General features: G+C 43.2%; 1 protein-coding gene and 1 long non-coding RNA gene across 3 annotated transcripts in view; one reads left to right on the forward strand and one right to left on the reverse strand.

Annotated features, from left to right (window-relative positions):
- The window catches only part of LOC100339265 (pancreatic triacylglycerol lipase), a 103,709-nt gene that overhangs the window by 54,168 nt on the left and 22,070 nt on the right, over positions 1-27,471 (reverse strand). The gene's annotated exons all lie outside the window — the stretch shown is intronic.
- On the forward strand, positions 12,189-25,972 carry LOC103351432 (uncharacterized). The gene is made up of 3 exons (XR_519217.4): positions 12,189-12,281; positions 12,378-12,441; positions 25,269-25,972. It is a non-coding gene; the product is annotated as an uncharacterized lncRNA (long non-coding RNA).

Consider the following 27,471-nt stretch of genomic DNA (forward strand, 5'->3'; position numbering starts at 1 on the left):
TGAAATTAGAAAATTAAATATATATGCACTAATGAAAACTGAAAACCATATACACAGCACAATTAAACATAGTAATGAAAGATGCCAACTAATACAAACTATCATTTTGGCAAGAAATAAAACCCCAAACCTACAAAGACGAGAGGCACAGACTTTGAGCAACAGTTCGGGAACGAATCCTGCTGAGCGCTCTTGCCGGCAGTAGTTAAGCTTTAACAGCACTGTGGGCTTTCTGTTCTCCAAAGGACTCTAGCTGCAGGTGCATTTACATCGTGAATAGTCTAAATTTATGTTGCCCAAATGCTGGATAAACAGCTTTCCTTTACATAGACTGACCTTGTTTGACTGTATAAATCTGGACAAATTCAATCTTCCTGGTGCAAACTCACTACAGGCAACATCAGAAAATTTTATTGGCTGTAATGATTTATTCAGACCTCTAGAGTGCCATTTATTTCCCAGTAGAAAAGTAGTTTAGAGTATTTCAGTATTTCATTATTCACTGATTTCCCCCTAAAGGGCATTAAAAGTTCAAGTGGAAAAAAAATTTCCTGCTGCAAGCATCCTTAGTGGCTGCAGAAATATTTAGGAATATTTCTGCAGAAAGAGTATTTGTGCATAATCCTAAATCTTGCAAAGAGCTTTTCTACCTTAGGAAAAAAGTTTCTTTCTGTCCGCTACCCCTAAATTACCTAGAATTCATGACTTGGTGGAGTACTGGAATATAACCATTGTGATTTGTCATGTCTCTGGGGATTGTAATTCCAAGTCAGCCTAAAGTCAAGTGAAAATCAAAATCACAGTGAAGATTTACACAGGGATCCCTGACCCCCAAACACCACTTAATGTGAAGCTGAATTGGCCCAAGTGCACAGAGGGCACTCACACGCTACAGGCAGTCTGCTTGGACTTGCCACGAAACCTGCACTCGTCCAGTGTCCATGCGCATCACATCTTGAGAAGGCCTGGCCAGGGTTCCCGTGGCCCTGCACAGCTGCCTGACAGTCATAGGCACCAACAGGCGGAAGGCTGGTCTCAGCCTGCTGAAGTCTGTGGGTTGTGTGAAAGTGCAATTCAGACAGGAGCGCTTAAGAGAGCAAAGACGACATTTCTTTGCAAAGAAGCTGCAAGGAAGTCACCCTTCAGAAAAACCTGTTCCTTCAACAAAACACCCAATAGTTATTTAACAGAGAAACATGAGCATTGCCAAGATCACCAAGTTTACAGCAGTCCTTTAATGGTGACCACACTCTCTAAATGGGGACAGCCCTGCAACTGTTACGGGTAATGTTCTCTAGGAGTTAGTTACCTCCTAGAAATGCCCAGAATCCTTTGCTGGCTTCCACCTTCCTTGGAATGCGTTCCAAGTCCCTCTCGGTGTCTTCTAGGGCTGGTGCCCTCGCTCACTCTCTGCCTAGCCCTGACTGGTTCTGGACACGGGGGACGTTCTTCAGGCAAGTACGGCAGCTCCCCCCCACCAAACAACTTGGGTAAATATTTGTTGAATGAATGAATGAGCGTGAGTTTGGAAGTCTGAGAAACAATTGCTAAGAAACAATTTTTCCTGTGTCTTCACATCTGGACCGAAGGGGCAGCAGGGAGAAGATTCCAAGTATGGTGTTCCCCAAGGGCCCTGGGGACTTGGGGGACAGTCTCTCTGCTTTCTCAACTCCTCTTTGCAAAAACAAATATTTTCTATTTCCTCTCCATCCCCACAACACTAGGGCGCCTCCACTGCCCACCGCTCTCCCAGCTCCACAGGCAGTAAAATCTATCCGTACAGTGAGCCCCTCCTGTGCCACTTCCTCCAGAACCTTCTTTACGTAGTCTTTGTGTCATGGCCTATTAAGGTGTCTGCATATACCTACACATTTAGGACTTCATGGAGTGGTGGGTTGATAATATTTCAAAAAAAATCTCAAAAATCAGCTGTTACATAAAGGTAGGCTTTATAAGAGCCCTGTATTGGAGAGAATAAGACTTTTTGAATGACACATCTTAGGAAAAGGGATCAGAAAAGAAAACTGGTGGTTGTTGTGCGCTATGACAACAAAGAAGAATAAAAGTCTAAACTGATAATCTAAAGCAAATTGTTTCTGTTATTCCAACCCCAAGACAGCTCTGTGATTAATCTGCATTTCTCAGCCTTGGCTGTGTGTTGGAATTACTTGGAGATCTCTAAAGAAACGACTGATGCCTGAGACTCATTCCCAGGGATGCTTATATAATTGGCTTGAGGGCCGGCGCCGCGGCTCACTAGGCTAATCCTCCGCCTTGCAGCGACAGCACACCGGGTTCTAGTCCCGGTCGGGATGCCGGATTCTGTCCCAGTTGCCCCTCTTCCAGGCCAGCTCTCTGCTGTGGCCAGGGAGTGCAGTGGAGGATGGCCCAGGTGCTTGGGCCCTGCACCCCATGGGAGACCAGGAGAAGCACCTGGCTCCTGCCATTGGATCAGCGCGGTGCGCCGGCCGCGGTGGCCACTGGAGGGTGAACCAATGGCAAAGGAAGAGCTTTCTCTCTGTCTCTCTCTCTCACTGTCCACTCTGCCTGTCAAAAAAAAAAAAAAAAATTGGCTTGAGGGTCCTGAATGTCAGGCTTTTTAGAGCTTTCCAAGGAACTCTGGAGCATATCTTTTACATCAGTGGGCATAATGTTTGATCAAACAACATATCTGGATTAACAAGGACGACTGGTAAATGTGTTTGAGGACACAGTGGAGTCACTGTGCGGTGGGCATCGATGAGTGTGTTTTATAGAGAAACAGTGAAGGATACCTGTGGATCCAGTCATTCTTCAATCCTAAACTGAGGGTGTCAAGAAGGTTTCTTTGTTCTTAAAAATATGCCTATTTGCCAGCAGGAGTAGGAGTAGAAAGAGTGGAGAAGAGAATTTTCAAGCTACAGAAAAGAATAAAATAATGAAAATATAATCAAGGAGTTTTCTGCAAGTTTATGTTTAGCATTAAAATTCTGATATATTTTCCGAGTAATGAGAGATTTGGGCTTCCACAAGGCTCCTCTCTTGAAATCAAAGAGTAGGCCGGTGCCGCAGCTCAACAGGCTAATCCTCCGCCTAGTGGTGCCGGCACACCGGGTTCTAGTCCCGGTCGGGGCGCTGGATTCTGTCCTGGTTGCCCCTCTTCCAGGCCAGCTCTCTGCTATGGCCCGGGAGTGCAGTGGAGGATGGCCCAAGTACTTGGGCCCTGCACCCCATGGGAGACCAGGAGAAGCACCTGGCTCCTGCCTTCAGATCAGTGCGGTGCACCGGCTGCGGTGGCCATTGGAGGGTGAACCAATGGCAAAAGGAAGACCTTTCTCTCTGTCTGTCTCTCTCTCTCTCTCACTGTCCACTCTGCCTGTAAAAAAAAAAAAAGAAAGAAAGAAAAAAAAAAAGAAATCAAAGAGTAGATATCACCAGGGGCCTTGAAACTGGTGAGTGAAAATGCATTTTTCTCCTTCACCATGAACACACATCCCCTCCAAAATGGAGCACCAACCCCCTCCCTTTATTGATCTGGCATGCTGAACACAGCCTATGTGACAATGTCCCAACACCGTATCAGGCAGGATGGGAAGGCATCCTTTGGACCAACTGTTGGCTGTGAAGGAAACCATGCACTATCTGGCACTCTGGTGCCAGGGTTTTCCATTGTCCTCGCAGCCTCTTTGCTGCAAACACAGCTGGTGTTGTCTGTATTGATCGCAGTGCATTTTTCCAGGTTATTTCATAGCTCACAAACAAAGCACAGAGCTGGATGGAAACCCTGCTCCTGAAGCACGGGCTTTCAGCAATAAACAGGGCCAAAAAGTCACCAAACGCTTCTCCCATACGCCACTTTCAGCAGCGATGGTTTTCTACAACTGTGTAAGCTCGTTGGCACACACAGGCAACAGTCATCACACATGGTATACTACTGACACCATGTGACATCCAACCATTTTATCTGATAAAGGAATTTAACTGACAGCTTATAACGTGTTTTCTCAACCATCTCTGGTTATCTATTAGGACTGGCTTCCTAAGCGCCTCTCTGAGGCTGTGACTTGCACCTGTTTTTGCTTCAAGGAACAAGAACTGCATGATGCCTGCATGCTCTGAGCTCACCTCCTACTAATAAACCCCATATTGGAAGGTCTTGTTTTCTGCTTGTTTTATAAAACACTCCATATACTTAACAAAAGAGGTCACCTTTTTTTTTTTTTTGCTTAAAAATGTCTACAAGATGTCAAAAACTTTATGCCATTTCCAGAGAAATACTGCTACACTCGAGACCTGAAGGAAGATGGTAAAAGCTTTTGTGTCCTATTTGTTCCTCTCATACTTTCAAATTCATTCGACCTAGGGCAGGTTCCAGGGTTACTGCATTACTCTAAGCTGTGGAATTCACACTGCTCTTCTCACTTCTGATTTTCCAGTTCCACGAACAACTTTGAGCCGTGGATCCTTTTTAATGAAACTGAGAATTTAACAAACAGGGGAGTAACCACACATCGTGCAAACTGATGAGCACGGCTGAAGAATAAACCCACGACTGGTGCGAGAAGTTAGTTAGCTGAGAGGGATTTCGCCTTCGAAGGTCACAGGATGGGTCCCCTCCTCCCAGCCCAAGTCACCACTGTTAAGAAGGGGACAAGAGCCTTCACAGCAATCATGGCGACTGTTACATTTCACATTGGTCAAGTGCATGTGCACATTACAGCTTCGTTCCTTTGCTCTTTGGAAACTGCATGCTCACCTCTTGGCAGAATCCCCTCCAAGAAATGTGGAACAGGGAACCCCATGAGGCTGGGGCCAGTGTCTGAATTTCCTCTTTTTGAACCCCGCTGCCCAGGCTGGAACTCAGACCCGGGCAAGTCTCTGCTTGAAGGAATGAACACATCCACCCTGCCAGCCTGCGACACAGGACGTTTTCCTGACTCTCTGACTTTATCGTCATCTTCCACGCCCAGGCCCCTGGCGCATATCCAGTAGGAGCAAACTCACCATAGTTTTCTGCTCCCTCAAAGCACACAAGGGATAACAGGAACGCCTGAGCCAAAGATGACAAATCACATTCAATCTGCGTGTCGACCATAATTAGCTGGTAGTGCCTGCCTGGAGCAGTGGAGTGAGAAGGATCCCGAGGTCACACTTGACTTCAGTGGGAAAGAGGACTGCGATCAAGCCACAGTGGGGCTACGGATTGGGGATGAAACACAGCATCATGCCGGCTATGCCTTGTCCATTCCCTCCTTCAGTTAGTTTTCTTTACAGTACAAAGCTAAACACTTTAAGAGCTACTCGTGGAACCAAAGATCCCAGCAACGAGGCGGAGTGATTGAGGATGTCAGCCTTTTGATGGATTCTCTAAAAATCCCAAAGCTTCACCTGCCTACAACCTGCTCCACACAGGGAACTCGTCGAGGCTTCAGGGACAATAACAAAGAAGTCAGTCAGACGTTCCCCTACCTGGCAGAACACCAGAAAAATCTATAAAATTTTATAAAATTACTTTTACAAATGATATCTGCTCAAGGGAAGTATTTTGGGTTCAGTATTGTTTTTAAAGATTTATTCATTTGAAAGGCAGAATTACAGAAAGGGAATTAGAGAGAGAGAAGGAGAGAGAGAATCTTCCATCTTGCTGGTTCACTCCCAGTGGCCACAACGGCTGGGGCTGGGCCAGGCCAAAGCTAGGAGCTTCATTCAGGTTTTCCTCAGGCTGGAAGCACCCTAGCTACTTGGGCATCTTCTGCTGCTTTCCTAGGCACGTTAGCAGGGAGCTGGATGGGAAGTGGAGCAGCTGGGACACGAAGCAGTGCTTATGTAGGGATGCTGGAATCCCAGGCCGAGGCTTAACCTGCTGCACCACAATGCCAGCCTCAGAGTTCAGTATTTTTAAAAAAAAATATGTACCCCTTTATGACTTGGTTGCACATACATGTTTTGGGGAAATAGTGATAGAAGGCAATGAAATCTGAATTCCTCCTTGCAGGATGACTAAGGATCTTTCTAAGCTGCTCTTTAGGGATTCAATCAGCCTAGTTAGTATGGTTCCAGACTCTGATGTCCAGCTAGCTGGTTGTCTTCAGCAGTCATTGATAATAACTGCCCAGATACTTTAATTCCTCAGGGCTTGATATTATGGCACTGAAATTATATCATTCTTTTTTCATATACTAACTAGAAAATAAAGAAAAAATTGCCACTGTAATTACTAATACTTGCCTCTTTAATAATTAATTACCTTGAGTTATAATTCATATAAAAAAGGTAAAATCTAATGATTGATTTTCTATTTACTGTTAATTTTCAAAGTAAAGAGTTTAGCATCCCCTAAGGGTGACCCATGAGGTTCCTTGTTTAGTTTCTTAGGATCACTTTCAACTCATGAATAAAAGCATTTTTAAAAATTCCAATCCATTGTAATGTAACTCGTGTTCATTGATACTCATGGTATGGCTCCTGCTACAGCAAGTGCCTCTTGGTTCACTCTTAGCTTCTTTGCCTTCAGGTCTGACAGGATGGGCCAGGCTCCTTTTTATCAGCAATCAGCCATTTCTGCAAGAAATTTTGCTTATTTTTTTACTGGGAAATGGCATTGAGAGGTTCCAATCTGGTTGTCAGCATGCTTACCTTTCTTAGATGAGTCACTGTGTGTAGGCCTTTTACAAAATTGTCTTTAGGAAATGGCATTGTGGCATAGTGGACAAGGCCACCACCTGTTATGCCAGCATCCCGTACGAGTGCTGGTTCAAGTCCCAGCTGCTCCACTTCAGATCCAGCTCCCCGCTAATGTGCCTGGGAGAGCAGCAGCAGATGGCCCAAGTGCTTGAGCCCCTGCACCTACATGTGAGACCCAGAAGACACTAGTGGCTTCTGGCTTTAGTCTAGCCCAGTCCTGGCCATTGTGGCCATCTGGGAAGTGAATCAATGGATAGAAGACCTCTCTCTCTGTCTCCCTCTCTCTGTCTCTGTCTCTCTCTCTCTAACTCTGCCTTTCAAATAAATAAATCTTTTAAAAATTATCTTTAAATTAAAAAAGGGAAAATAGACTCTGATGTTACACTGGAACTTCCAATTCAAATGCAGTACTGTAGGATATTACTTAATCTCAATCTGTCTATGTAGCCTGTCCCTATGCCCAAAGTACTAGTTCTCAATGACACCAACTACTTTCCATTTCTTTATTTCACAATAGTCTCAAAACAACAACATACACACATCAGCCTCAAAATACCATCAACACTACCAACAAAATGAACACTGTACTGAAAACAGTGTGTGTGGGTTTTTTTTCCTTGTTCTTTGTGACCTTAAGGTCATTCTACTTGAATGACCCACTTGGGGCACGTTTTCTTTATGTGATTATGCATGTCAATTGGATACATGTTGAGGTTCATTTATTTTGAGTACACTATGTTGGAATTGTTTTTCTATTAGTTTATTTTCTTATATAATCATGTAAAATACTTTTATACTTCCCAGGTCAAAACTGCAGAACAAAGCACTTTCAGAAAAGCAAACTTTGTCTCTGTCTTTTCCAACTTACTTCCCTCTTTGCATGGGTAATTATTAAAATAGTTTTAAAAAATTTATCTCTCCAGGGAAGGCATTTGGTCACAGTTAGTGTCATATCTGAATAAATTGGTGTGTTGATATACTAAAATTTTAATCACTAACTGATGAGAGTTTGACTTGCAGTTAAGATGTTTAAGATGTGGGCATCCCATACCAGAGTGCCTGAGTCTGATACCCAGCTCTGGCTCTTCAGCTAATGCAGACCCTCGGGGGCAGAGTGATGGCTCAAATAACTGCCATCCCTGTGGGAAACTTGGATTGAGTTCCTAGTTGCCAGTTTTGGCCCCACCCAGCCCCAGTTGTTGGGGGTGTTTAAGGAGTGAACAAGCAAACTGAACTCTCTTTTTCTATTTCTGTATCTCTGTCTCTGAATAAACTTTAAAACGTTTAATTTATTCTTCCATATTCCAATGCAGTTATATACATGTATTTATCCCCTCTTCCTATTATTAATGTCTTAGAAAAAATTAACTCATAAGCTGAAAATATAATAGGCAAATTCTTTAGGCAAAAAATACACACACATAGGAGTATACATATTTTCTATATTTTCTATATACAGAACAGACATTTGTTTTAACACCCAACATTGCTATCTGACAGGGAAGGCACACAGCATCACTGAAGGGGAGCTTCCTAAGCATCTCGCTCATCACCCCAGTCCCAAAATCGTCCTTACAAGTCACCTGGAGAAGGAGTTCTGCAGCTATCTCTTCCAGATATGAGTGATGAAAGGCAGGAAAACTGAGACACTGCAGTTTTCGCCCCTGAGTTACTGACTCTGTGCTGACTGAATTACTGAGAGCAATCATAGCTCTGTGCTTTGGACCACCACACTCCATTCCAGCCCCGCTATCTGAACCCAAGTGCTTCCCAACGTGCTGCTAGGCCATGTCACCTGCACAGCCTTTCCCAAATGCCTCCACACATCTTCCCGACAAGGCGCACTGTCTACTCTCCTAGTTTCTCTGCTTCACCACTATTGCATTTATTTTCTTATTTTTTGAAAAAGATTTATTTATTTGTTTATTTTGAAGGTTGGAGTTACTTACAGAGAGAGAGGAAGAGATAGAGACACACAGAGATCTTCCATTCATTGCAGATGGCTGCAATGACAGGGCTGGGCCAAGAGTTTCATCCAGGTCTCCCAAGTGGGTGGTGGGGGCCCAAACACTTGGACCATCTTCTGCTGCTTTTCAGGCCATTATGAGGGAGCTGGATCTGAAGTGGAGCAGCTGGGACACAAACCAGCCCCCATATGGGATGCCAGTATTCCAGGCGGCAGCCTTACCCACTATGCCACAATGATGGCCCCTATAGCCTTCACATTCACATCATCTCTCCCTCCCCCCAGTTTGCCTTCATTGTCATTAAAATGATTCATTGCCATGGCGCCCTGGGCCAGCCCTGGCTGTTGTGGCTATTGGAAAGCAAACGAGAAAATGAAAATATATTTCTATCTGTCTCTTCATCTTTGTCACTCTGTCAAATAAATAATCTTTTAAAAAAAAGTAGGCCATAGACATGAAGAAGAAATTTGTAATACATATACACAACAGAGAATTCATATCCATAATATACAAAGAACACCTACCAATCAATAAGAAAAAGAAAAACAAACAATGGGCATTCATGTTTAATATTTACTTTTCAAAGAATAGATAAATTGCCTAATAAGGATACAAAAAGATGGTGACTATATCGTTTGTCATCAAACAAATTAATATTGAAACCAAAGTGAGATAGCACTATGCCAACACCAGAATGGCTGAAATGTAAAGGACTGACATTGCTAAGTATGGTGAGGCTGTGAGGGCAAAAGAACTCTCAACTCTGCCATTGGGAGTATAAATGGCTACATCTATCTGCAGAGCTTTTTGATACTACTTATTAAAGCCTAAAAGGTTCATACTCCATGAATCTGCAATTCCACTCATAGGTTTAGTTTGAAAATAAATGCATATGAAATATATGTTCAAAATATTTAACTACAAAAAGGTTCACAGGAATATTGTTACAAAGCCTCAAACTGGAAACGATCAAAGTGCTCATTAACTGCAGAATGAATAACCAACTTCTTATGCAAAAAAATAGCATGCAGCCATAAAAAAAGATTATACTAATTATTTATACCCATCTTATAGACATAATATTGGACTAAGAAGAAATAAATACTGTACGATTCCATTTATGTCAATTTGCGGAACAAGAAAACTAACCTCTGGTGAAAGAAACCAGAAGAGTGGTTATCTGGGGCTGGCACTGTGACCAGCAGGTTAAGCCGCCCCCTTTAGTACTGGCATCCCATATGGGCGCTGGTTTGAGTCCTGGCTGCTCCAATTCCAATCTAGTTCTCTGCTAATGTGCCTGGGAAAGCAGCAGAAGATGGCCCAAATGCTTGGACCCTTGCATCCATGTGAGAAGCCTGGATGAAGCTCCTGGCTGTTGGCTTTGGCTTGGCCCAGCCCTGGCCGTTGCAGCCATTTGGAGAGTGAACCAGCAGATGTAAGACCTCTGTCTCTCTCTCTCTCCTTCTCTCCCTCCCTCTCTGTAACTCTGCTTTTCAAATAAATAAAATAAATCTTTGTTTTATATTTGGGTGAGTAGCCCCTTTGGGAAGGGGTACAAAGGAGATCACAGTGACGCCACAGTGTGTGTTTGCATCCACAGGGCTGTGTTCACTTTGAAAAACTCACTGAGCTGTAGGTTTATGATCTGTGCACTGTCATATGTTCAAGTGCACCTTACTACACTTCTATAAAAAGTTAGTAAACAGTGGCCGTCTTCTTCCTAGGGGCATTCTTCCTATAAGGTGGCCCGGGCTACGCTGTGTACATTAGTGTAACACAGCTTCCAACTTTCACTGGTTTTACTGACCTGTGATTCACCCACTGGCAACATTGATCCTCCTTCTAGACTCCCTTGTGAGATGAGAGCCCAGCCTGCTATCAATGATGTAAATTGAAAGAGAAGGTGACAAATGTCCAGACTGAATGCTTAGAGAGCTTCTGGAATCACACGCCACTCAGATGACAACTACATAAAGATGCCAGTATTTTGTTCTATTCAATGTAATAATAAAGTATCCCAAATATTCATTCTTCATGGAATTTTTCATTGCTACATTTTAAAAGAAATGCATCTAACTTTTAAATCAGCTATTACAGAAATTTCTATTATCCTTTTGCTATGTGGAATGATCTAAATTTAGTATGATGAGTTATTGTAGAAAGTTACCACATCAAATGTTGCTCTATGAGGTTCTAATCAGGGTAATAATTTAACCCTACAACATTCAAGTCACCACATTTCTTTCTGGCTTTCTATTTACTATACAACACGCTCTATAAACACAATCATTGTGATATTTGAATAAATTGCTGTGCTGATATATTAAAATTGAAATCAATAACTTTTGAGAGTGTTAAAAAATCAACTTTGTTGCTTGACTAAAATGACTTTGTCACTTTTTAAAAACAAAACTGACCAGTTAATCGTATAAATTGGTGCAGGCGTAGCTTAAATGTTGCCCTCACATGCTGTCAGTTGCTGTTCAACCAAGGGGAAAGTTCAATCTCTGGAGAGAAATGTCTTTATTGATTACCACAGCAATAGCAATTGCACTGAAACACAGGCTGGTGAATAAGACAATACATTCTGATATAACCTGGTGACAGACACCTGAAAACCCCCACGATGCTGGCCCTGTCTGCTCCCATGGCCTGGATTCCCTGTGAAGCCAGGGCACCTCTTTGGTAGGTAGCACTCCCATTCTCCATTACACAGGTGTGGTTCCTGACCCCCTTGAAAATGTGCTGGAAAAATAAGGTAATTTAGCACAGATTTCAGGACCCCAGAGTCTTCTCTTGTTTCATCGACCACAAATTCATGCATTTGGTGAACACAGGGCCACGTCTGCTATGTTTTATATAGTTCCACACCACACTCTTGCTGCAAGAACATCAATCAACGTTCAGGAGAGGCTTGGTATTTTGTTTAATGGAATTCTACCCTTACACATGTTATATTCTTAAAATTCAAGATTGGTTCAAAACCAGACTGAGACCTCAAGAATTGAAAATTTTACTGTATGAAAGACAGAGATCTAGTACATTAAAAATGTCTGAAATGTACAGTGGATTGTTTATAATTGAGCAGTCACTGGATGACACAATATGCTCATTCTTCCACTAGAGGGCACCTGAATAAATATGTTAAATTCAAGTAAAGAAGGCTTTCACAGTAAAGACACATAAAACTTTTGGAAAACATGTTTATCTGGTACAATCAGTGAACATCATCAAAACATCAAACACCTAATTACAGGTGAATATGACTGGGGCATTACGGGCACACAAGCAAGCCCAAAACTTATTTTGTATTGATTGATTGGTTTGCTGGTTGACTGATTAATTCGTTCATAAATTCAGGCATTTATGTACACACAGACCCCTACCTGATTCCCCCCACAGAATTTCAGAATGAGAAAATAACCCCAGAAATAGTGAATAATATTTTTGTTACAGCTCAGGACACTGAGCTCAAAGAAGAGAATATATTTGTCCGAGTCCACTTTGTTAATTGGTTCTAGAATCAGAACTGGACTTCAGATTCTCAAATTCACAATTCCATGCTCTACTCACTATGTGAATTTTAAGAGAGTGTGGAAATTAAAAAATAAATAAGCTGGTTCTGAGATTTCAGAAAACATCATCTGCATGGTTTGTACAAAGTAGTTTCATTTGTTTTCTGAGTTTTTCCTTTTCCAAGTTTTTATTATGATTCCTTAGTCTCTTTCTCTATGTGATATCCAATAGAATCACCATTTTTTCCTCCTTGGACATTCATGGGCTTTTGTGAGTGCTGGTGAAGGCAACCTCGGTAAGTAAGAGAAAAATGTTGCATTTGTACCCTGCAGGTATTTCTAAATGCTAAAAGGAGTTTGGCAAAACATGTGGACTTTAAATAATCATGCCATGTTCAATGAGAGCAACCCTCAACCTGTAAAAAGTCTAATGCTAATTGGTTGCCTTAAAATTGTTTTGCTGCGGGCTCACGCCGCGGCTCACTTGGCTAATCCTCCACCTGTGGCGCTGGCACTCCGGGTTCTAGTCCCGGTTGGGCGCCAGATTCTGTCCCGGTTGCCCCTCTTCCAGTCCGGCTCTCTGCTGTGACCTGGGAGTGCAGTAGATGATGGCCCAAGTGCTTGGGCCCTGCACCCGCATGGGAGACCAGGAAGAAGCACCTGGCTCCTGGCTTCGGATCGGCGCAGCACACCAGCCGCAGTGGCCACTTCGGGGGTGAACCAAAAGAAAAGGGAAGACTGTTCTCTCTGTGTCTCTCTCACTGACTAACTCTGCCTGTCAAAAAAAAAAATGTTTTGCTGCAGAAATAAAATTTAAAATACTTTCTCTTCTCCAGAAGCTATAAATACACATACATTTTCATTTTTGATCTAGAAGGGAATCACTAATGCTTCCCTTTTCCACATTTCCATGCAGGATTGTGACTTGGACTGAGTTCTTATTTAAACAAAGATATCGAGGGTCTTGTCTCACATGAATGGACAGTGCCCAAAAGTATTGCCTGATGCCCACATGCTCTTTGAGTTAAGAGGCAGGAAATAGTGGTGTTTTCTTTACTTTTAAGTGTCGCTTTTTCTTCCAAACACTCACACCTTGAGCCTCAAGTTGTTTTAAATGTGCGATTGCTTGTGGTTATTCCTGAATGATAGACTGAAGTTGGGTAATTGCATCTGTCTTCATGATCAATGGCTATTGTTCTGCACTCGATTCCCTGAGAGCCACCGGACTGTGTCAGATAGGAGCCTAAGAGGAGTGGATCAGTCATGCTCTGGTTCACTTGGTCCTAAATCTACTGGATATGCTCTTTGCTTCCTCGGTCTGAGGTCCTCATGGCAATTACCAGTTCTCTGGCCACAGCTGAGAGTCAGTACTTCCTGGATGGATAGCTGTATGCATATATGGGTGAGCAAAACGTCACTTCTATTCCTCTAGGACTACAACTACTGGAAAATACACTGGATTCTAAATGGGATTGCTTATGTGAATGTGTGTGTGGTAAACACAGAATTCAGAAATTAAAAACCCATTGTTTTCTTCCTCTGTAGTTACTGCTTCCACAGGCGATTCTTGAACAGAGAGTGAAGGTCTTACTAGTCCAGTAAGCTGGTTCTTGCCTCTGCCCCTCTCAACCCTGTGCCTGCTTCTGTCGGAATTCTTGTCACGCTGTAGTAGTAGTAGGAGCAGTGATTTCCTTCCTGTGCCTTCCTCAACGTTGTGGACGCCACTTCAGCAGGCAGTATACCTTAATTTTTATACAACTTCATTGTTTAGCACAACGCTTGGCATGTAAGGATAACTCAGTGTTACATGAATGACTGAATGAAAACATACATGACCATGTGAAGACTAAATGTGTGTAAAACTCAGACACAGAAAATAGGTTGAATAATAATGCAAACATTTGGCAAGAATCTTTGGCCCAGTCCAAACAGACGTTCAGCCTCCTTATTGGAGTTAAAACTAGTAGAGAGACTATTCTCCTGAGTACAACACTTAAATCATTTAGAACAGAACTCCTAAAAAAAGCATGTGTAAAACAAAGAAGCCCATCTGGTATTAAAATATAAGTATGTATTTGGGGAAAACAAATACAACACGACACAACGCAAACCACACCTATCATTTTTATTACACAATCTACAGAAAATAAAGATTTATAAAGTCTTATTGGCCAGAAGGTCTGTAAAAAAAAAAAAAAAAAAAAGATTGATTTTCCCAAGTAGAGTAAAGACCCCAGGAGGGACATGAGATTTTTATGTTTATTTAAAATGAGCTTAGGTTTTTAAAGGCTGGGAAACAATAACTTGGCAAAAATTATACTTCTGCTCCTGAGGTCCCTGCTCACTCTGGAAAGTTGCAGAGTCAACAAAACCTGAGGGCTCTAGGAAGAGGGGGGGCAGCGTTCTATTATTCACTTCAGATTTGAGGGGCCTGGGGAGATAGTCATAAAGCTTAACCACGTATCTTTAGCTTTCACAGGAGAGACTGTTCTTTAACTCCCCAAGTCCTGGGCACAGGGCAGAGGTCAATGCCTCCTATTCAACTGGACCTCTATACACACAGCTATTTGTCCCTTTCCTCTGGTCTTCCCAAAGCACAAACCCTGGCACACCTACTCCAGGCACCTTTCTCCTCTCAGCCTGCTGTTTAGCAACCACATCCAAGCCACTCAATATTCTATTTCACCTCCAACCCTAATTAATATAGATTTTTCAAACCATTCCTAGGATTCAGTTTAAAATATTTCAGGGAGCAGGCATGTAAGTCTGGCAATTTGATGGCAATTTGATTTTCAGTTCTGGCTAAAGGCTGTAGCTTCCCACCAGTGCACACTCTGGGAGGCAGCAGCCATGGCTCAAGCAATTGAGTCCCTGCCTCTCACGTGCGAGACCTGGATTGCATTCCCCTGCTCCCGGCTCTACCTCCAGCCCAATACCAACCATTGTGTGCATTTGGGGAAGAGAACCAAGATGGAAATATTCTGTGTGTGTGTGTCTACCTAAAAAATAATAAAGCAAAATACTCCAGCAACAACAAACAAAACAAAAACAGGAAGTGTATGTCTCTGTGTATACTCATAAAATAGGACTGGCAAAATTTGTAAATTGTTAAGAGGGATAACAGATACTTGAGAGCACCATTTTACTAATTTCTTGACTGTTGTGAATATTTGAAAACTTCTACAAACAAATGTAAAACAATTATTAAATCTATTTTTAAAAAGAGCACATGGGAGAGAGATGACAATAGTGTGGAACTCTGCTGAGGCATGCAATAAATGAGCACGTTTTTCCATTCCCCAAGTGGTTGGTGGTCACTGGAAATGTCGGTGAGAGCTGTTCTAAGGTTAGATGGAAGTAGTGGGGAATTTAGGAGTCAGGATTCCCCATTCCCACTCCCAATGGGAGAGACTTAAAACTTAAACTTACATCTGATAAAATGAGACATTGAATATATAAAAGAAAGAAAAACTAACCAGTACCATAGGGTTCCCAAGAAAGCAGGAGAGGTTGGGATCCAATGCTCAGAGGGAGGGATTGGCCTGGGATAGAAGAGGCAGCTTCTCTATTGGAAGGAAAAGGATAGATGTATGCAGATGTAGATGGGCAATATGCTTGGATCAAAGAGAAGAAAAGATTTACTATCTGATGGCTTCTGTTTTCCAAGGAAAATCAGAGAATTTAGAGTAGGAGATGTGGAATAAAAATCAGGTAAGGTTTCAGGGCTGCGTTGATCACAATTTACAGCTGCATCCATCCTTCCTGTGTTGTGCTATCCCAGGAGCACTTGGCTGTATGGGTGTTGGCCCAGAAAAAGAAAGGGTGTCAGTGCATTTCAGGTTGAGCTTTTCCCTAACAAAGTCCAGAAAAAAAAATACAAGCATTTAGGATGTAGACGTATTATGAAACTAAATTACCACGCAGCAAAAGGCAGTAAGAAAGGAAAAAGACTGGGAGATCTCAAGAAAGCAGAAGGGTAATGGATCAGGAGTCACAGGAGACCAGAGTGTCACTCGGCAAGTCTGGAGGGGAGGCAGCTGTGGTCACAGAGGGGACACTCTTGGGAACCTGCAGGTGGGCATTCCTGAGTAATGTGTTGACAGACATGAGTACGAGTCGGAGTCGGTAGCAATGCGGAATGGAGGAACCAAATGGATGACTGGATTGGAAATTACTTCTTTCTCAGCATTAACGGCAGCTCACTCACGAGGCAGAAGTCTTTCCTAACTGTCCTTGCCCCTCTGGTCTTAGTTCCCCCAAATTCTGCTGCACTAATGCAGGGCGTTCCAAGGGAAAGAAAACCATCTGTTAGAACTTTCCTAGGAAACGATGCACGCAGAGAAAATACTGGTGTCACATTGACACTTCAAAATCCCTTCGCCTAGATGGCTCACGCACCATTTTTCATGCTCACAACACTCTCATAGGAATGCAAAAAAGGGAACAGTTATTAAGAATTATGGGACAGAAAGTCTATATTTTATGAAAATGTGGTTCTCAGAAGTTAATTGACTTCCATTTGTCTTTTCAAGCCCAGCAAAAGGCAGCGGAGAGACTTCTTGGGCAGAGATGCCTACAAGGCAGGGGCTCAGGGAGCCTGGAGCCTGGTCCTGCTGCAGAATCGTCCTCCCAGCTGGCAGGCGGGCTCAGAACAGCCACTCCCACAGGAGGACTTCTCTAGCCCAGAGTCAGGAGCTGACTCTACCACTGTGTTGCCAATGAGTTCTGGGGTCAAGCAGTTATTTAGTGTGGCTCCATTCTTCCTCTTGAGCAAGTGCACCAGTAGCTGGGCGGGTAGAGGTCTAGGTCTAATTATATCAAGAGGGAGCAGGACGCTTGGCCAGATCATGCCAATGTGCTCCTACTTCCACCTCTCCTGTGCTCCATCTCCCATCCGCTGTTGGCATCCGCTTACTTCTCCGCTTTCTGCCCAACTCGGGTTTGTTTATGTTACCCACGGTATCTTCCTAAGGCTCAGTTGGCAGCGAGGCACCAAGCAGATTGAAGAAACCCTCTGCAGAGATCTGCCATAATTCCTTTTCAACATGTATATTACAAAACCATAGGCTAAGCCAACCTAGCAATAGAAAACAGAGCAAATAAAAACAGAAATCTTTCCCTTTCACTTATAAGGACAAATGAATAATAAACAGAAACAAAATTTTACAAAATTGACACATTTAAGTACTACAATATTGTTATTGCAAGCACAAAGGATTCTTCAATGAATGCTGCCTTTGGCTAAATATAAATCATAATGGGGCCTTCAACATCCAGGGAGAGGAATAATTTTCCCATAGCCAGGACTGTTGAGGCAAGGGGGCCAAACTCAGACGAAGGATCCTCCAGGATCATAACAGACATAACAGACAAGCTCCCAAATCTTTCTTACCTCTTACACACCCTAACGACCAAGGAATACCTTAGATAGACTAGTATATCCTTTTTCTGTTTTCATTATTAATAGATAGGTGCATCAACTCACAAGGTTACTGCCCACTATACAGTATATCATGAGCAACAGTCACATTTATCTCAGAAAGATTTAAGAATATCACAAATATTATTTAAGTCGCTTTAGAACAATGATTATTCCACCTGGAAATACTCTAAGTATCCTTCAAACACTCAGCCAGAGAGAGGCTCACTTGTGCGAGTGGGATTACACCATCACACTTTTGTATCAGTTCCTCTGGTTCAGGGAAATGCAAGGCAGCTCGATTTTGATACTGATGCCCAGATTCCTACAGATCACAGGTCTACAACCAGCCCTAGGCCTCAGACCATATTTAAAGCACATGTGGAAGTTTATCAATTAGAAGATTCTAAAGAGAAACAACAATCAACAACCAAAAAAGCACAATAATAATAAACAGACAGCACCAGCATCCTATATGGGCACTGGTTCAAGTCTCAGATGTTCCACTTCTGATCCAGCTCCCTGCTAACGGCCTGGGAAAGCAGTGGAAAATGGCCCAAGTATTTGGGCCTCTAAGCCTACATGGCAAACTCAGAAGAAGCTCCTGGCTCCTGGATTCAGATTGGCCTAGCTCCTGCCACTGCAGCCAGTTTGGAAGTGGATGGAATGACCTCGCTCTCTGTCTTTCCCTCTGCTGGGGACACTCTCCCCCTCCCTAACAGCTCTAGGCGTGGAAAGGTGCCTGCATAGCCTCTTGCCCTGAGGGCTGAAACATTCTGCGATAACTAAAGAACATCCTGTGGTTAAGATAACAGGTGCCTGCTTGCGATAACTATGTCCTGCCGCCTGACCTTCAACCCTGACAGATCCTGAAACAGCCCCTCTTTCCCACCCCCTGCTGCTTCCCCTAAGAAGTATACAAACCCCTGTGTAAAAAATAAACTTTGCAGCTTGATCAGAACTCTTGTCTTGCTGCCTTCCTTGTGTCTCCTGTCCCTTTCATTCCTCCTTCTAGGTGCTTGGCCCTAGTTGACGTCCCGTGGGACGGGACATCCCTCTCTGTAACTCTGCACCTCAACTAAATAAATAAACCTTTAAAAAACATAAAAGAAGTTATAGTTGGTAACTGATTAAGCTACTGTCCAATATAAACTTGTCTCTTTAGGACTGACATTGTGCCGCAGTGGGTTAAGCCACCACTTGTGACACCAGCATCCCATATGGAAAAGCAGGTTTGAGTCCCAGCTGCTCTACTTCCCATCCGGCTTCCTGCTAATATGTCTGAGAAGATGATGGAAGACGGCCCAAGTGCTTGGATCCCTGTCATCCACATGGAAGACCCAGACGGAGCTCCTGGCTCCTAGCTTTGGTCTAGCCCAGACCTGGCTGTTGCAGGCATTTGGGGAGTCAACTAGCGAATGGAAGATCTCTCTCTCTCTCTCTCTCTCTCTCTCTCTCTCTCTATCACACACACACACACACCCCTCCCTTTCTGTTTCAAGCATACCAACTTTCTCCTTTATTGGTCCCAGCTACAATCACCTTGCCTTATTTCCTCAAAATTCATCATTATTCCATGTTAATTTATTGTCTCCTTGGCTAGAGGGGTGAACTGGAGCCCATGCATCAGCCAGGATCCAGATGATTGCTGATGGAACGTACACTTACACACAGTTACGCCAAGGCAAGATGGTGAGCAGTCACCACAGTAAGTAAACCAATGCACCCCTCGGATAATAAAATAACCACAAAGTCCCTGCTTTGCGTGCCTGTGCCCAGTATTTGAAGATGATGAAAATCACAGAGATGAAATATCTAATCCAGGCATCTGTTAGCCAAAAAGTAGCATCTCATTAGTGTGTATAATGTTAATTCTTGAGATGCATTATAGAATTAAACAATGGAAATGAAATATGTAAGGCAAACATGTTAAGCCTCATCAAATAAGAGATTAAGGAAAACTCAAGATAAAAGGAGACTCTGGCAAAAGATACACAGTGAGCATCTGCACTGAATTACTCTCATCTTTGTTGCATCAAAATATATGTTTAACTTTGTATAATATTAAATAAACTGAACTGGTTTTAAAATATGCTTTTTATACTCTCCTATCATTTTCTCCCACTTGCTTTATTATCTAGATCTATATTTTATGTCAGCATTTCCTAAAACTTTTCTGTTTCTAGCTAAAACTGTAGAGAAAATAGGTATGAGGAATTTTACTTTATATCTGGAAAACACAAAGTAAAAAGGAAAGATCAAGATAGTGTGATAGAGGTCAGCACTGTAGCACAGCGGGTTAAAGCCCCAGTCTGCAGTGCTGGCATCCATATGGGCACAGGTTCAAGTCCTGGCTGCTCCACTTCTGATCCAGCTCTGTTTTTTGTTTGTTTGTTTTTTGTTTTTTGACAGGCAGAGAGGACAGTGAGAGAGAGAGACAGAGAGAAAGGTCTTCCTTTACCCTTGGTTCACCCTCCAATGGCTGCCGCGGCCGGCCAGCGCACCACACCGATCTGAAGCCAGGAGCCAGGTGTTTCTCCTGGTCTCCCATGCAGGTGCAGGGCCATCCTCCACTGCCTTCCCGGGCCATAGCAGAGAGCTGGACTGGAAGAGGGACAACCGGGACAGAATACGGTGCCCCAACCGGGACTAGAACCTGGTGTGCTAGCGCCGCAGGCGGAGGATTAGCCTAGTGAGCCACAGCGCCAGCCCAGCTCTCTGTTATGGCCTTGGAAAACAGTAGAGGATGGCCCAAGTCCTTGGACCCCTGCACCCACATGGGAGACCCGGAAAAAACTCCTGGCTCCTGGCTTCAGATTGGCATGGCTCTGGCCCTTGCAGCCATCTGGGGAGTGAACCAGCAGATGGAAGACTTTCTCTCTCCCTCTCTGTAACTCTGACTTTCAAATAAATAAATCTTTTTAAAAAAAGATGATGTGATAGCCTGTGTCAATATAGAGGAAGACTCAATGAATGGGGCCGGCGCTGTGGTGCACTAGGTTAATCCTCTGCCTGTGGCACCGGCATCCCATGTGGGCACCGGTTCTAGTCCTGGTTGCTCTTCTTCCAGTCCAGCTCTCTACTGTGGCCTGGGATGCCAGTGGGGGAAGGCCCAAGTACTTGGGCCCCTGCATCTGCATGGGAGACCAGGAAGAAGCACCTGGCTCCTGGCTTTGGATTGGCGCAGCTCCAGCCATTGCGGCCATTTGGGAATGAACCAATGGAGGGAAGACCTTTTTGTCTCTCTCTCACTGTCTGTAACTCTACCTTCAAATAAATAAATAAAATCTTTAAAAAAAAGACTCAATGAGTACAATCAACCAGTCTACCTGAGCATAGCTGAGCCCCCAGCAGTGTTACCTAACAGTCCTTCCCACTGCCTACCTGGCATTGCAAAAACTCTGCTGTTTTTCCAACTGTCCCACTCACATGGACAAATAGCTCCCATGACTGACTGTATCCCACACACACACACACACGCACACACACACTCCTGAACAGACAATTTGTGCCTCCAAACTGGAAATCAAGGAAGCAAGAAAAGAAGAGAAAGGGTTAGAAACACGTAGAAGCTTGACGTTTTGGACATTTTAGTGTAAATACAACTTTCTGGGTTATATTTGAACAATGCTGTACATATTCTAAAAAATACAACTTTAGTCTAAAAAACTACATTGAAAAGTGTACATACATTTCACATTTTAATTTTCCAGAAGCAAATAGCATATGATATTTTAAAAGGAAAACCCATTGATTTTCTAGGCATCTTTCTTGATATTTTAAAATGGAAGCTGTGTGTCTTCTTTTGTCCATTTCTTTTGCATTCTCAGCATGTATACTTCTTCTTTTTTTTTTTTTTTTGACAGGAGGAGTGGACAGTGAGAGAGAGAGACAGAGAGAAAGGTCTTCCTTTGCTGCTGGTTCACCCTCCAATGGCCGCCGCGGCCGGCGCACTGCCGCCGGCGCACCGCGCTGATCTGAAGGCAGGAGCCAGGTGCTTCTCCTGGTCTCCCATGGGGTGCAGGGCCCAAGCACTTGGGCCATCCTCCACTGCACTCCCTGGCCACAGCGGAGAGCTGGCCTGGAAGAGGGGCAACCGGGACAGAATCTGGCGCCCCGACCGGGACTAGAACCCGGTGTGCCAGCACCGCTAGTACAGTGCCCACTCTCACCTCCCCCGGGAAACTGAAGTACAGTGCCCACTCTCACTTCCCCAGGGACACTGGAGTACAGTGCCCACTCTCACCTCCCCCAGGACACTGGAGTACAGTGCCCACTCTCACCTCCCCCGGGACACTGGAGTACAGTGCCCACTCTCACCTCCCCAGGGACACTGGAGTACAGTGCCCACTCTCACCTCCCCCGGGACACTGGAGTACAGTGCCCACTCTCACCTCCCCCGGGACACTGGAGTACAGTGCCCACTCTCACCTCCCCAGGGACACTGGAGTACAGTGCCCACTCTCACCTCCCCAGGGACACTGGAGTACAGTGCCCACTCTCACCTCCCCAGGGACACTGGAGTACAGTGCCCACTCTCACCTCCCCCGGGACACTGGAGTACAGTGCCCACTCTCACCTCCCAGGGACTCTGCCCTCACCACGTTCTCCTGGGCTGGAACTGTTGCTTCATCCGAGCCTCTTCGGCCCTGTCTCACTTGCTCTCTTAGCCTATTTGGCCTGGGAGCTCCATCTCCCTTCCTCACCACCTTTCGTCCTTTGCCTCTTTCAACTGCAACCCCACATCTGTTTTCCTTGTTTCTGTCTGCCCACTCCTCAGTAGGCTTTGCAGGGCCTCTTTCCATTCTCTTCTTCTCTGACATAGCCTCCTCAGGGGGATGACATCATCCACTTCTACAGCTCTGATTACACCGTGTGACTTCCAAATCTATAGCCAGAACTGTCCTCGACTCTTTGCTTTCTTGCATCCTTCAAATCCTTTCACCAAATTCCATTTTGCTTCTACCTTCTAACTCTCTCGGCAATCTCTCCACTTCTCTCTGCTTTTCTGCCCGGATTGTTGCAATGACTGCAGGCATCCCGCCTCCATCTGGCTCCCTCTAATCCCTCCAGCAACGAGAGTCTCTTCTAAAAGCCGAAATCTGATTATCCTGACATTCATCAGTGGCTCTGCATTCACCCACAGGTGAAGCTGAAGCTCTCCCCAGGCACACAAGGCTCTGCTTTCACTATCGGACCCAATTTGTCTCTCCCACCTACCCATATTCCTTTCCTCCTGATCCCTACGAACCCAGCAGGTGGCTCCTTCTGTCTGTTTCTCGTTTCTCTTACTTCCAGACTTTTAGATACACCAATAATACATTTGATTCTTCCATCTACTGAGAATAGACTCCCTTTCCTTCTCCCTCTTTCTCATCCTTCACGAGTCAGCTTAGAAACCAGTTTTCCACAGAGGGTTCCCTGGAAGATCTTCCTTTGAGCTGTGCATAGACCTTGAACTTCTCCAGTCAGAACACTTATTACTTGGGCTTGACACTGAGATTTCATTTGTGGTCTTCCCACTAGTCTAATATCAAGAAGAAACTCACTGTACTGTTCTCTACTGCATCCCCAACCTGGCCCAGGGCCCAGTTATTTAGTAGGCACTCAATAAAAACTGTTGAATTTTTAAAAATAAGTTCCTTAAAGCATTACAATAAAACCACTATGCTACTTAGGGGCAAATGGGAACAGACCTTGTGTTTAAAAAATAATATGATCTATTAGTCTTCCTATTGTTGAGGTGAAATCTATCAGCAAAATTTTGATCTATCAGCAAAACTGCTGGACAACCTTCTTTGGGAAAAAAGCAGCAATTTCTCTGGAGGCAGAAAATAAAAGTCACTTACATAACAAGAGATGTTGCCTTTGATAAGCCCATAACACACAATCAAACTATAATAAATCTTCATAATATAAATAAACTACCTGTTCGTCATACTTGCTTTCTTTTTTTTCTTTTAAGATGTATTTATTTATTTGAAAGGCAGAGTTACAAAGAGAGAGAGGGAAATACAGAGAGATCTTCCATATGCTGGTTCACTCCCCAAATGGCCACAATGGCTGGGGCTGGGCCAGGCCAAAACCAGGAGCCAGGAGCTTCTTCAGGTCTCCCACATGAGTGCAGGGGTCTAAAGACTTGGGCTAACCTTAGCTGCTTTCCCAGGCACATTAGCAGGGAGCTGAATCAGAAGTGGAGCAGTCAGGATTCAATCAGTGCCCATATGGGATGACAGCAATGTAGGCCGTGGGCTTTAACTCACTGCACCACAGAGCCAGTCCTGTGCTTATTTTCAAAAACAAAACAATAAAGAAAATGAGAGAAAAGGAAAACGTGCCTATTGGGAAACTGGGCAGCTATGACTAGACCGTCCACAAAAGAGGAAGCTCAAGTTCTCAACAACTCTACAAAAAGCAGCTCAATTCTAACAGTCAGGGATTTGCCAACTAGAAGAAGGTAACATTTCACAAGCAACAGATCTGCAAAGATAAAGCAATTGGCAATACGAAGTCCTGGTGAAGTCATCAAGTAGGGGAATTCTCATTTGCTTCCAAAGGGACTATAAATTGTGTCAAAATTAAAGGCCAGATCATTGTGCATACCAAAAGGCAGTTCTTGACCCTCAAACCAGAGGTTGTAAGAAGCACCTCCTTACAGCATAATTTATAGAGCAGGAAGACAAAGTATTATGATATTTGCGTGTGTGTGTGTGTGTGTGCGTGTGTTATTGTCAGACATTACCCTTCTTTTTAGGGACAAGTAGAACTATTTAAGCTGAATTTTCTACAGCTGATTGGTTTAATTTCACTGACTTAGCTCACAAGGAGGTAAAACTTGTGTTTTTGCATTTTATTTATGCTTAAAGCTAGCATTTCCAGGAATTCATCATGATGTAAGTTTTTGGCTATATGGCTATGGGCAGTTGGTCTTTGATTAAAGCTAGATTGTGGCTTCCCTTCTTATTTTCTTTAACAATGGATAGACATTGCAGACAGTGATTTGGTAGCACCTAATGAATATGGAAATGTACATACACCTTGATAATTCCACTTCTGCCATATGCCCTTAAAGAAACTCCCACTCAAGTGCACAAGTGGACATGCCAAGAGGTACTTACTGCAGAACTGCTTTTAATAACAAAAAGTGGAAACAAGCAAATCCCACATTATCAGAAAAATGAACTAGAAATTTGTGTCTGATTTCTACAAAATGAGTACATTTGATCTATATATGTCAATGTAGATCTCAAACCCATAATATTTAATGAAAACAGAAAATCCAGAAAGATATCTCCAATATGACACCATTTATTTGATATATAGGAAATTCCTTCCATCTGCCGTAGGGAAGGTAATGAAGTTGGAATATAAGGAACTTCAATTCTTTAAGTTTAAATGTATGTTTTTGCATAAATCCAAACTAACAAAATGTTGAATTTTTAAAAATCTGGGTAGAAAAGCTTGAGTACTTGCTATTTCAGGTTTTGGATTTTTATTTTAATAAACCATGAACATTTTGGCTAGGACTACACTAACATTCCATTTAATATTCCATTTTTAATGAGGGAAAAGTCTAATAAAACAATAAGAGCTCTCACTTACTCTTTATCACATGTCAAGCAATTGTTCTAAGCACTTTACATGCATTAACTCAGTACTCACAAATTACCTTACTGCTTTTCTTCTATTCTCCCAATTTTACAGGCAGTGGAATTGACATGCAGAGAGTCAATCTGTCCAGTGTTGCTGATCTAGTTAGCAATGGAGCAAGAATGTGAACATGAGTGGCCTGGCACTACCACCTCTCCTGATTTAACATATGACTATTTGGATAAAGTACAATAAAGCAATGGACTTATTCTCTAGTTTGTACCTAGAATTAGCTCCTGTGTGGCCCAGAAGCCAGCTCCTGTGGGTTCTCCAACCTGGCAGCATAACTCCGTTTCCTCTGCATATATGCGGAGTGTGAGGGTCTGTTTCCCTCGGCTACTTAGAGCAGCCTCTGTGGCACAGAGAAGAGAGAGGTGGGAGAAGAGAAGGTTATGGGAGAAAGGCCATGTTTTGCCTGTCAAGCTTTCTGAGAATTGTAGCTCACCAGGACAGGGTCTAAGCAAGGACTACTGATGGGAATCCGAGGGCCAGCCTGAGCGTACTTAGCCCCATCCTCTGAAGCAGGAAAACAGAGCTTGCTCCCGTCCCAACCTCGCACTTCCTCACCAAGTGCCGTGACTTACAGCAAACACCCATCTGGAAACCCCGCCTGTCCTCTTAGGATAAAACAAGGGATTCAGTCTCTAAAGCCCGAGAATAAAACCTTTTCCATGTCTAACTCAAAATAGATTTTCTTTCTCCTTTTCATAGTGATAACCAAATGAAAAATACGTTCAGCTCAGATCCAGCACCGTGTGTTTTATGACTCGAGCAAAAAATCAGATTTGGTATTTTGTCACGTATTGATCTTTGTGGAACTCCTGTGAGCTACCCATGCCACAGTTCTGCTCTGTATAAATAATTAAATTTTAATAAAAATAATTTTCATGTTTAAGTAAATAGTAATATGCTTGTAGCTATTGATTGGCTCTGCCTTCTCAGGGCATCTTTGAAGATGACATTTAAAATACATACACAGAAAAATTTTGCCCTGGATGTATGCCTGATACATGGTAACAGCTAATTACTGCATAACAAATGGCCAAAAAAGCAAAATTGGATATAATCTGCAAAACAGCTGAAACAACCAGAATACAAATGGTTGGTTTAGTCATTTCAGCCCTTCAGCAATGCCAGTTACTATTCAGTCCTCAGCAAAGAAACAATCCATTATTTCCCAAAATGGCAGATGCAATTTTTGCCATACACTCAAAGTCCTAATTTTTTTGCTGGCTGATTATATTTCAGAAAAAAATACTTTCTAATTAAATTCCACTGCAAAATGCTTTACTTACTGCTTTAAAAGATTTGTAGCATCTACAAAGATAAGCAATAAAGGCATTAGGACTAAGAATGCTTTCAGCATAAAAGCGATGACTTTGGGCACAATTACATTCAAATAAAGAAGTGATTTCTGTGAAAACAATTGCTAATTAACTGCAATTAGCTGATAACTGATAGCATGAACCATTTCTTAGAAAGAGTAACTTTTAATGGCAGTTTCTTAACTGGGGGTGAGGGGAGACCTTCCATCTAGCCGTGGATATCGCACAATATTTATCAGTGTTACACATCAGTTTCTTTGTACCAAGGAATTCTTTGTGTGATTCTAAAGTGGCATTCAAGCAGGGCCAATAAACAAAAGCAAATTGTAGAAGAGGTTGTGCTTTGACACTAATGTCCTCAAACACTTCCTGGGATCTCTGACATGATATGTCTGTGCACACAGCATCTCCAACCTTAGACCAATAAACACACTATCTGTTCCTGCAGGTAGGACTGGACTCCTTTTCTATTCAATCATAAAACAGCAGCAATGCTCAGCTTAAAGGTGTAACAGGTTGGGGATATTATAAAGGAGGCTAAAAATAAATTCATTGTGTGACCGCCAGGCATGACATTATTGCCACCAACAGTTAGGATTACAATGAGAAGACATATCTAAATATCTTGGTGCATTACGAAAGTATCATAGCATTCTGTTCATTTATGCTTTCTTTATATTACATAAGTATCATTCTACTGAATGGCATGAACAAAATTCTTCCAAACCCCTTCACATTTTATTATTATTTTTTAATTTGAGAGATAGAGAAAGAGACAGATAGAACTTTCACCCACTAGTTTGCTTCTCAAATGTCTGTAATAGGGGTTGGCGCTGTGTCATAGCAGATAAAGCCATTGCCTGCAGTGCCCGCATCCCATATGGGCACCAGTTTAAGTCCCAGCTGCTCCACTTCCAATCCAGCTCTATGCT

The sequence above is a fragment of the Oryctolagus cuniculus genome, chromosome 15 (assembly GCF_964237555.1).
Source record: "Oryctolagus cuniculus chromosome 15, mOryCun1.1, whole genome shotgun sequence".
In the NCBI taxonomy this organism is placed as follows: Eukaryota; Metazoa; Chordata; class Mammalia; order Lagomorpha; family Leporidae; genus Oryctolagus; species Oryctolagus cuniculus.